Consider the following 9,265-nt stretch of genomic DNA (forward strand, 5'->3'; position numbering starts at 1 on the left):
ATGATGAGTGATATTGAACATTTTTTCATGTCTGTTGTCCATCTGGAAGTGTTCTTTGGAGAATGCCTGTTTATGTCTCCTGCCCACTTTTTTTAAATGTTTATTTATTTTTGAGAGAGAGACAGAGACAGTGCAAGCGAGGGAAGGGTAGAGAAAGGGAGATACGGAATCTGAAGCAGGCTCCAGACTCTGAGCTTTCAGCACAGAGCCTGACGTGGGGCTCCAACCTACAAACCACAAGATCATAACCTCAGTCGAAGTTGGACACTTAACCAACTGAGCCACCCAGGTGCCCCATTCTGCCCACTTTTTAATTGCATTTTTTGTTTTTTGGGGGGTTAAGTTTTATAAGTTCTTTATAGATTTTGGATACTAACCCTTTATCAGATATGTCATTTGCAAATATTTTTTTCCATTCTGTACATTGGCTTTTAGTTTTATTGATTGTTTCCTTCCTTGTACAGAAGCTTTTAATTTTTATGAAGTCCCAAAAGTTTATTTTTGCTTTTGTTTCCCTTTCCTCAGAAGATATATCTAGCAAGAAGTTGCATGGATAAAGAAGATGTGGTACACACACACACACACACACACACAAAGGAGTATTACTCAGCCATAAGAAAGAATGAAATCTTGCCATTTTCCATGAGACGGATGGAGCTAGGTAGTATTATGCTAAGTGAAATAACTCAGAGAAAGACAACTACCATATGATTTCACTCATATGTATAATTTAAGAAACAAAACAAATGATCAGGGTAGGGGGAGGAGAACGAGAGATGCAAAACAAGAAAAGACTCTTAACCATTCAGAACAAACTGATGGTTATCAGAGGAGAGGTGAGGGGGGGATGGGTTAAGTCGGTGATAGGGATTAAGGAGGGCACTTGTGAAGAGCATTGGGTATTGTATATAAGTGTGAATCACTAAATTGTACACCTGTAAGTAATATTCACTTATGTTCACTAACTGGGATTTAAATGAAAACAAAACATGAAGGACAGTTTGGTAAGGGACAACAACACTAAATTCTCAAAAACTAAATTAGACCAGAGAGAACATTAATGCTTATTAATAGAATCCTTTGAATGTTTAATTTTTACGTAAAGATCCAAGTCAGTGTTCCTTATTCAGCAGAACCGAATTTATCTAAATCTCACCTTAATTAATGGGACTCCCTAAAAGAAGCCAGAAAGAATGAATGGTAATTAAATGCACAGTTTTTGCACAGTTAAAATTACTGCAAATTACATGCAAATTGGAAAACACAATCAGTAAAAGATCTTTCTCTGTGAAATTCCTGGTGCCATTGTCTGAATTTATTTTATGTTATATTCAGAGAGCATAGTCAGGACTTTGGGCAGAGAACAGCCTGTCATTTCAAGGACTTGGAGTTCACTGTTGTCATGGCCAGTAGTAGGCTTGGTTGATAAAAACTTGAAATAACAGTAATAGAAAAGAAAGAAGGAAATGAATATAAAGATGTTTTGAGGCAGAATTATAACATTTGCTGGTCAAATGAACAAAAGCAAAGTCTCTAAAAGAGAAGTCATGAAATGTGGGTTCTGTAGATGGAAGAAAGTCACCTTAATTTAAACAATTTTAAAAAGCAGTGATTATTACCAGGGAGAGAACTGAGCCTGGTAAAAGTGATGCAAATTTTGTACTTAAAATTTTTCATACAATATCTCTTCAAGTTCCATGCCAATGTAGCCAATTTTAGTAATTATGAGGCTCTTCTAGACAAGTCTTCATTTTACCAAATATAGGTCTCTCTTGCTGTTTCCTGTTTTCCTCTCAGGTGATGAAGTACCAAGTACTGAGCAGTAATGAGTATTAGTTATTTTCCATTTGTCCTTCCAGATCAGCACCTGACCCCACCCTGCTCTGGTGCTAGGATTCTGATGTCTGTAGACTCTATCACATACTCTCCCTTGCCCTCTGTTCAGCCAATCAAGGCACCAACGGGAGATTGGTGGATGGGAGGAGAATGAAGTCAGAGTATGTATTTTTGCCTCCCATTTATTGGGCTGTGGTTTGGCAGTGGCTGTGTTCCTCTACCTAGCGCCACAGCTCCTACTGTTGCAGACCCTCTACATTACAGCTCTTGATGGTGTCCTGTATAGCAACATCTTTTTCCCTCTCCAGAATGGAAATGGGAACAGCTTCTGGCTCTTGGAGTCCTAATGCTTCTCCTTCCCTGGTTGGTTCCTTTAACCCTCCCCACAATTCTGTAAATAGTTCCTTCATTAAACTGGTTCAGTTATCAAGTCGATGTATACAGCCAAGGTAATGATTAAAATGATTCATATTTTTAAAGCAGTATTAAACCACTAATTTTTTCTTGAGTTAAATCTAAAGGTAATGGGTTCTCACTTTTTTTTATATGAAATTTATTGTCAAATTGGCAGAAAACATGAATAGACACTTCTCTAAAGAAGACATCCAGATGGCCAACAAGCACATGAAATGATGCTCAACGTCACTCCTCATCAGGGAAATACAAATCAAAACCACACTCAGATACCACCTCACGCCAGAGTGGCTAAGATGAACAAATCAAGAGACTATAGATGCTGGAGAGGATGTGGAGAAATGGGAACCCTCTTGCACTGTTGGTGGGAATGCAAACTGGTGCAGCCACTCTGGAAAACAGTGTGGAGTTTCCTCAGAAAATTAAAAATAGATCTACCTTATGACCCAGCAATAGCACTGCTGGGAATTTACCCAAGGGATACAGGAGTGCTGATGCATAGGGGCACTTGTACCCTAATGTTTATAGCAGCACTTTCAACAATAGCCAAATTATGGAAAGAGCCTAAATGTCCATCAACTGATTAATGGATAAAGAAATTGTGGTTTATATACACAGTGGAATACTACGTGGCAATGAGAAAGAATGAAATATGGTTCTCGCTTTGTAAAATCACTGTTGGTACAGACTTTGAATGGTAACTAGGAAAACTGGAACTCAATAAATGCTTAGCAAATATCTGGCAATGAGTTCCCCAAGAGAGGACCACAGCTCTGTGGCACTAATGGTATTTTAGGATAGGTGGATCATCTCATTATCATACAACATCATGGTTATGAACATCATCTTTTTGCCCAGACTACCTTCTTTAGATTTGGTCTCTACCATTTGCAGTAGTAAGTGACCTTGAAGATAAGCTTTGTGTGCCACAGTTTCTTTATGTATAAAATGGTGGTTATAACACTACTTATTTAATGTCTGATGTATGAATTAAAAGAGTTAAAATACATAAAGTGCTTAGGACTGTGTCTGGTACATAATAAGGCTAAGTAAATAGTTTCTACTAATTTTTATGGGTCTTATATAATATGTGAGGAGGAGAGAGTTAAAATATCAAATTTATGCTAAGCAAAGAGGATATTTCAGAACTAATTGCAAACTAGGCATAAATACATCATCACAGTCTTAGTTCCTCCATTAAGAGTCTTGAAACACATAAAATTGATAACATGGAATTGTTGGTCAAAAATTTAGTCTATTGTTAAGTTCTTAGAATTCAGCAGAAGACCTTATCTTTTTCTTGGGCAGTGATCACAAGCCATGAGGTAACAGTCTTAAAATGCCTTCCATAGACATTCAATTTCATGTAGCATTGTGTTATTATAATTAGTAGAGTATTTATATGATAGTCTTCCTTTTTTCCGCGTATTTGGGAGACACCACACTTTGGTTTCCTGATTGTGGTTGATATTCACTAATTTTCCAGGGACTTTTGAGAAATTAAAATAGGAATATGGGCAAGGGTTCTGGATGCCAAATTCATCAGCTGTAATCATATTATTAACATCTTTTTCTATCATCAGTGGTTAGTAGCAAAAGTTTTGAAGTCAGACTTTTTGGATTTAAATCTATTTCTTTTACTCGCTACATGACCTTGGGCCAATTAGGTAAACTCTGTTATTTGGTTATTTATTTATTTATTTATTTAGAAACTATTTTCCATCAACCTTATTTCCATTTTGTTTGCCTTTGTGGAAGAGCAGCTTAAGACCACTCAGTGGTTGTTCCAGCCCATTCGGTGGCCTGAGCAGGCGGAGCTGCAGACCAGTCTTCGGTGGTAGGCTGAGTGCTCTAGCCTTCAGTGGGGAACTGCTGAATAGGCCCAGAGTGCACCTCCATGCCTTTAGACCAGTCTGCGACTTCAGGATGAGTAACAGTGAACTCAGGAGCTGGAACAGTCCATTCACCCTGAAAGTCCTCCTTGGTCACAGCCTTTTCAGTAGCAGCCTGCTCGTCCTTTTCAACCTCTTCAGGATCTCTACAGAAGTAGAGAACAGGCATGACCATCCATGGGCATTCACAGGAAACGGTACCACATATGTGCAGAACTTCCCAGTCAAGCACCCACCACATCAGACACACTCTTGTTGCAAGGGATGGCAATGTCCATATAACACAGAGGAGAGTCTGTGTTATACAGAGCGATGGTAAGCAGGTGAACATAGGACGTTTGCAAGAGGCTTGTGGTCAGCTCTGGGATAAGTAACCATCAGAAATCTCTTCCCTTGAAGGCTTCCTGGACCTGGTTAGTGAAGGTTCCAGGAGTGAAGTGACCAGCAATAGGAGTGGCTCCAGGAGCAGCAGCAAACTTCAGCACAGTTCACTGGCCAGCATTCCTGGATCATATGGCACTGACATCAGCTGGGTTTTCAATGGCGATGATGGCACAAGCTACCATCAGAAGCTTCTCCCGGGTTCTCTTCAGATTTATGACATAGATGCCATCACTTTTCCTTTTGTAGATGTACTGTTCCATTTGGAAGTCAAGGTTGGTGTCACCTAAGTGGGTTCCTGCTGCAAAGAATTTGAGGACATCCTTCATTTGTAGGAGGGGCTCCAGACATTGTAAAAGCTTCCCTTTAAATTATGACATGAACACAAAACACTACATGGACCCCTCCTTGGGTAACACAGAAGGTGTAAATTCTGTTTTAATTCTTTTATATATAAAATGGAAATAATGGTACCTACTTCGTAAGGCTGTTACAGGAATTAAGTGAGGTAATCATATAAAGCTCTTAGAAAAGGGCCTGGCACAAATTAAGTGCTAAAATTGGTAAATACTATTGTTTTATTTTTAATAGACTTTGAGATAGTTCCACAGCAACTATTGATTTGAAAGAGTAGAGACAACCTATCAATGTAAAATTTATTTATTTGTTTGTTTATTTATTTATTATTTTTTTTAATTTTGTGGTAGTGTTTAAAGGTAATATGTGTTTTAAACAAGACTAGAGGGTTACTTTATCTTCCCTTTCAGGATGACTGAAAATGTGATTTAGATCTCCCTGATGGATCAACATTCTCCCTAATAATACCTGAGGGAATTATTTTAACTCTGGGCATTAAGACCACAGAAAGATTAATAGCAAGAAAATCAGTTCTCTCAAAAAAAAATGCTCCATAGTTATTTGACAGCAATAATTTTTCCATTTTTAGTTTAATTAACATATTATATGTATATATAAACACACACACACACACACACACACACACACACACACGTGGAAGCTAGTCAGGAGTGCATCAGGTAACATTATGAATTTAGTTCCTCCTCCTTTTTGGTTGAACTATTCCTACCCTGCCCTTAGATCTATCATGCAGACATTTTTACCCATATTGGTTACAATTATTTCTCTCTCTCTCTCTCTCTCTCTCTCTCTCTCTGTGTGTGTGTGTGTGTGTGTTTGTGTGTGTGTGTGTGTGTGTGTGTTTAATTAGACTCCATATTGAGCGAGGGTGTGGAGCCCAACATGAGGCTCCAACTCATGACTCTGATATCAAGACCTGAGCTGAGATCAAGAGTCACTTAACTGACTGAGCCACCCAGGCACCTCAGTCACAGTTATTTCTTGATTTCTTTTTATTTATTTTATTTTTTTTTAAATTTTTTTTTTTTTAACGTTTATTTATTTTTGAGACAGAGAGAGACAGAGCATGAATGGGGGAGGGTCAGAGAGAGAGGGAGACACAAAATCTGAAACAGGCTCCAGGCTCAGCACAGAGCCCGACGAGGGGCTTGAACTCACGGACCGCGAGATCATGACCTGAGCCGAAGTCGGACACTTAACCGACTGAGCCATCCAAGTGCCCCAGTTATTTCTTGATTTCAATGTTAGAGCTTATAGACTTATTGTAGAGTTCTCTGAGACTGTTCAAATTTCAGTCTACACAGTAGAATTTGCCAGTTGGTTTTATGGCACTGTTGGGATTCTTTTGTGTATAACTGTTACTATGCAAAACTCTGCTACTTACTAATCTAGTGCCCTTAGGCAAGTGTGTCTCCATCCCCTACCTCTAAAATGAAGTTAATAATGGTACTTAGCTTATAAGGATTAAAAAATTTAACATTGTTAAAACCTTTAGAATACGACTTAGCACACAGTAAGCATTATATCAACGTTTGTAAAATAAAAAAAAAAAAAGAAAAACAAAGATGTGTAAGACAGAATATAGACCCTAAAACATTTGATGATAGAAAAGTGACAGTGAGTCTTCCAATTTGGGGGGTGACTTGAGGTTCTTTTGGTTTGTAAGGTACCAAACCGAAGGCCTTCAGTACAGGAAGATCTACACTGGTTGATTTAAGGGGCATAAAACTGACTTTAACATATATAGGAAAGTAGATTCTGAGCTACTGGTACAGGTGAAGGAAGCATTTTAGAAGCGATGTAGACAATCCCCTAAAGAAAGTGGTCCTCATGTGCTTTCAGGGCCAAAAAGTCAGCACAGTGCCCAGGGGTATAAGAAAGGAATTAGAAACCAATCAAAAAACGTGGGAAAGTGTTCCAGAAATGCAATCGGGCATTTCATGCTGGTCTATTGTAAAGATCCTGGGCAAACCATTTAAGGTCACAGGGTCTTGGTTGCTTCATTTGCAAAATATGTGCATGTTGCTACACGTTTACATTGTAAGATTGTTGTAGGGATTACATGATAAGGAATGTTCCTGTACTGTGTTCACTGTAAAATAAACTAACATAATATTGTTACTATTCTTGTTGTTAATAAAGAAGACCTGATGTTGCCATTTTATCTGACAGTGATGATTCATTTCCTCTAATTCTTAGTATATTTTGACAACCTTAGGGAAGAAGGAAACCAAACTTGAGAAGATATTAAATATTAGGGAAAGACTCTTCCTCCTTCTACTATTTCCATTACCAGCCTCTGAAATTAAAAAAAAAAAAATTAAACTAAATGTGCAAATTTAGCTCAGGGAGACTAAAACATAAGGAAAAATGTAAAGAATATCTCCAAACTTGTAACCTTACCTGTAACCACAGTAATAGGTCATGACGAATTTATTTAAACTTCTAAAAATGTAAATCTTTTCCTAACTCTGTATTACAGCTTTGGTTATTAAAAGTCCATCGTTTGGGGCGCCTGGGTGGCTCAGTCGGTTAAGTGTCCGACTTCAGGTCATGATCTCGCGGTTTGTGGGTTCAAGCCCTGCGTCGGGCTCTGTGCTGACAGCTCAGAGCCTGGAGCCCACTTCGGATTCTGTGTCTCCCTCTCTCTCTGCCTCTCCCCTGTTCATGCTCTGTATCTCTCTCAAAAAATGAATAAACATTTTAAAAAATTTAATAAAATTTTATTTATTTATTTATTTATTTATTTACTTTTGAAAAAAAGAGAGAGAGTCCAGAGCATGGACAGTGGAGGGGCAGAGAGACAGGGAGAATATGCTGTCAGCACAGACCCCAATGTGGGGCTGGAACTCAAGAACCATGAGATCATGATCTGAGCCAAAGACAGATGCTTAATTGACTGAGCCATTCAGGCACCCCTATATACCATATATTCTTTATGCATTCATCAGTTGATAGACATTTGGGCTCTTTCCATAATTTGGCTATTGTTGATAGTGCTGCTATAAACATTGGGGTACATGTGCCCATTTGAATCAGCAGTTTTGTATCTTTGGATAAATACCTAGTTGTGCAATTGCTGCGTTGTAGGGTAGGTCCATTTTTAATCTTTTGAGGAACCTTCATACTGCTCTCCAGAGTGTCTGCACCAGTTTGCATTCCCTCCAGCAGTACAAAAGTTTTCCCCTTTATCCTCATCCCTCCCAACATCTGGTGTTTCCTGAGTTGTTAATTTTAGCCTTTCTGAAAAGTGTGGGGTGGTATCTCTTTGTGGATTTTATTTGTATTTCCCTGATGATGAGGCATTTTTTTTTTTTTTTGAGTTGACAATGATAGCCACAAGGCATTTATTTGCACTTGCCTACCCCAGTCTCCCTGGGACCAAATCGAAGGTGACTGGCACAGAGAGTCTGTTGACCTCTGAATACTGGGGAGGCCCAATCAGGCCATTAGCAGCCCTCAAGGGCCCAGTACCAGGTGGAGGGAGCCATGTACTATTGGTACTCCTTTACCCCTCTTCCCTCATCCCCAAGGGGTTTCCCTAGCCTCACGGCCTCTGGAGGCTGGCTCACTCATGTGTGGCTGTAGCTCCTGATGGCCATGGGCAGGCGGTACACTTCTAGGTTGATAGGGCAGCTGTAGTGTGCCTCCGGGCAGTGCTGACACCAGGCTGCAGCACATCACCATGCTGGGACCAAGACTGCTGTTACCACTTGCCCCAATGGTGGTGGTGGTTGGTAGTGGGGGGTTGGGGGGGGGTGATTCTCGGATGCTTTTCAATAAATATTCATATAGAACTGTAAATGTATTTTCTCTTCCTTATGGTTTTCTGAATAACATTTTCTTTAGCTTGCTTTATGGTGAGAATATAGTATGTAATACATAGAACATACAAAATATGTGTTGACAGTTTATGTTATTGGCAAGACTTCCAAGCAAGAGTAGGCTATTAGTACTTACATTTGGGGAGCGTGGTCACTGCCCAGTCCCCAGGTTAAGCGTGGTCGCTGCTCAGTTCTCAGGTTGTTCAAGGGTCAACTTTATTTCAGCCTAGACAGTTTGACATGACAAAGCCACCTCAGTGAATTACCTTGATTGATTTTCAAATATTGAACTGACTTTATAATCCTGGGAGCAGTCCTCCTTGATCGCAATGTTTAATTATTTAATATAATATTCAACACTAATTAAAAAATTTTAAAAATCATTTAAAATAACTTTAAAATAGTTTAAAATAATTCCTAGATTTTTTTCAAGAATAGATATTTCTTCCTTGGATCAAAATTCACAGGTGAAGCAATTCGCTGAAATTTCCTTTGTGGAAAGATTTTTAAGTACAAAGTCAAATTCTTTAATAGATATAG

The 9,265-nt window shown here is 38.9% G+C and overlaps 1 pseudogene; it reads right to left on the bottom strand.

Moving 5' to 3' along the window:
• Window positions 1–4,002: 4,002 nt before the first annotated feature.
• Window positions 4,003–8,588, bottom strand: LOC131508084 (small ribosomal subunit protein uS2-like; annotated as a pseudogene).
• Window positions 8,589–9,265: the final 677 nt, after the last annotated feature.

This window comes from Neofelis nebulosa, chromosome 3 (assembly GCF_028018385.1).
Source record: "Neofelis nebulosa isolate mNeoNeb1 chromosome 3, mNeoNeb1.pri, whole genome shotgun sequence".
NCBI classification, from domain to species: domain Eukaryota; kingdom Metazoa; phylum Chordata; class Mammalia; order Carnivora; family Felidae; genus Neofelis; species Neofelis nebulosa.